At 36.9% G+C, this 2,578-nt stretch overlaps 1 long non-coding RNA gene across 1 annotated transcript; it reads left to right on the plus strand.

Moving 5' to 3' along the window:
- The first annotated feature begins 534 nt into the window (after positions 1-534).
- On the plus strand, positions 535-1,043 carry LOC137055362 (uncharacterized). The gene is made up of 2 exons (XR_010899981.1): positions 535-632; positions 822-1,043. It is a non-coding gene; the product is annotated as an uncharacterized lncRNA (long non-coding RNA).
- The last annotated feature ends 1,535 nt before the right edge of the window (positions 1,044-2,578 follow it).

Raw genomic sequence — 2,578 nt, forward strand, 5'->3', positions numbered from 1 at the left:
GAATAATTTCAACTCGAGAGAATATTGAATTAATCCAACATGATACAAATGAGCTGTTTTCAATTTAGAAGCATTTCCTGTTAAAACGCATGCTTAATGCAGCTCACAGCACGAGGCACACATGCACTGGAGTTCCTCGATGCAGACTCATTTCTGACAAAGGTAAGGACTATTATTTAATTTATATTTGAAAAAGCTGTTGTAAATTGTACAAGTTGTCTACTTGATGTAATATGAATGTCATTTTTAATATATAGGGCCTATTGGACCTTAAAGGTGCATTGTCGTTGCTGTCTTTTTGTGGATCAGATTTAATCAAAAAATGGGTCTCGGATGACGTGGGTGAGTACATGAAATTTTATTTTGTGTGAACTAACCCTTTAATCTGGTTTTCTTCAGTAAATTTTAAAGGAAAAAGCATTATTTTTCACATATTTAACTTATCTAAAATGTGCTGTTGATTTTGATTGCTTTTCCAGGGTGTTGCTATGCTGGCCCTTAGAGGAGATATCATTAATTAATTTCTTTCTTTTAGGATGAACATTGTCCTGTTGATATGACGAGAGGTGGACATCCGCTGCATGGCAGAATTCCTTGGGGAACGTACAGGAGATCTCATCAAAGAATTCAACGTATGCAAACTTAATTTCAATATACCAAATGTGTGAATTTAAATAAATTATTGTTGGTTACTTAACCATAATATTGTTGACTAGACTTAACTTGTTTGATCAGTATTGTAAGATACAAACAGAGTTTAGATTTTCTCTTTTAATCAGTATTTCTTAGGTTATGAGTCTCACTGCTGTTTATGATTGAAGGAAAATGAAGAACAGTCAGGAATTGAACAGCTTTTGATGGCAGTAATTGTGACCAGGACAGGAGCTAAAAGTGACAGTCCAAATGACACTGGAATCGTTATCGAATGCTTGGAAGTTCTCACAGGCCTTGAAGTTGCAGTTGTGATGGTAAAGAATAGTCAATGTTCACACTGAGAATACAAAATTTGTGACTTGTTGGCAATAAAATGAGTTTGTAATTCATCTTTGATGTCTGTCTGTTATTCATACCTGCAATCAGATTTAATTAAATGATTTTAATTAATCCACTCATTAAAAATAATAATACCAACTTAATTTTGTGTTAAATCAAAACAATTCCATTAAGTAGTATTCATTACCATAGTCAGGTTTTTGTCCAAGGAAACCAATATTTTTGTTTAAATTTTACTTAATTATTTTGTGTGATGTTTGCAGTTACTCATTTTGAATAGTTGATTTTTAATGTGCTCATTTGATTAATTCTAACTCAATTTTTAAGTGTGTTGAATTTAATTAATAACATTGCTTGTAATCTGTTGCCACAATTTTATTGAGTAGATATAGGGTATTATTTTTTACAGTGCACATAACATGTTAAGCGGTCTCTTAATTTTTTTCAGAGCTGTAAATATACATAAAAAACAGGCATAACATTATGGCAGTATTATATATTATTATACATCGATCAGGCATTTTGACAGGTGAAGTGAATAACTCTGATTATATCTTCATCATGGCACTGTTAGTGGGTGGGGGATATATTTAATGTGTTAGAACCAAATATTTAATGTGAAGTTGATGTGTAAGAAGCAGGAAAAATGGCCAAGCGTAATGATTTGAGCGAGTTTGACAAGGGCAAAATTGTAATGGCTAGACGACTGGGCCAAAGCATCTCCAAAACTGCAGCTCTTGTGGGGTGTTTCCGGTCTGCAGTGGTCAGTATCTATCAAAATTGGTCCGAAGAAGGAACAGTGGTGAACCGGCAAAAGGTCATGACTCATGGGCGGCCAAGGCTCAGTGATACACGTGGGGAGCGAAGGCTGGCCCGTGTGCTCTGATCAAACAGACGAGCTACTGTAGCTCAAATTGCTCAAGAAGTTAATGATAGTTCTGATAGAAAAGTGTCAGAACACACAGTGCATTGCAGTTTGCTGCATATGAGGCTTAGCTGCTGACTAGTCGGGGTGCAGATGCTGACCCTAGGATTGTTAAGATTGTCGGAAGGGTAGAAATGGACCCAAAATCACCCAGGGGTGCATTTCCCAAAAGCATCGCTAGCCAACTATAGTTGCAAGTTCCGTCGTTAACATAGTTCAACCAGTCAGTGTTTCCCGTAATCATAGTTCGAAGGAACATTCGCAAACAGCATCGCAAACTTGTGTGGTTGCAACGAGAGCTCTCGACCTTTAGTCGAAATCATTATCTTGAGCAAAATACGCAAGCTGACTGATACAAATCTATATATTTTATTTTGAATACATACAAAACTCCGAACACATCTTCCCTTTTTAAGAATGACTTCAGTGCCGTTCTTTGTTCTTTTCTCAGAGAAAAACGTAACTCCAAGTCTTCCAGAGTCGCGGTCAAAGCTGATTCGAAAGACCGCCACTCACCAGCTTCATGCAAGCGCAACTCTGCCTTCATCATGTTAAGCCCCGGCCACCGACTCTATACACGATGTGATTGGCCTGACCAAAGTTTGGTTTTTACAGCACAGATGTGTATTGAAATTTGCTAGACGACACTCGCTGCAGATT

The sequence above is a fragment of the Pseudorasbora parva genome, chromosome 21 (genome assembly GCF_024679245.1).
Source record: "Pseudorasbora parva isolate DD20220531a chromosome 21, ASM2467924v1, whole genome shotgun sequence".
In the NCBI taxonomy this organism is placed as follows: domain Eukaryota; kingdom Metazoa; phylum Chordata; class Actinopteri; order Cypriniformes; family Gobionidae; genus Pseudorasbora; species Pseudorasbora parva.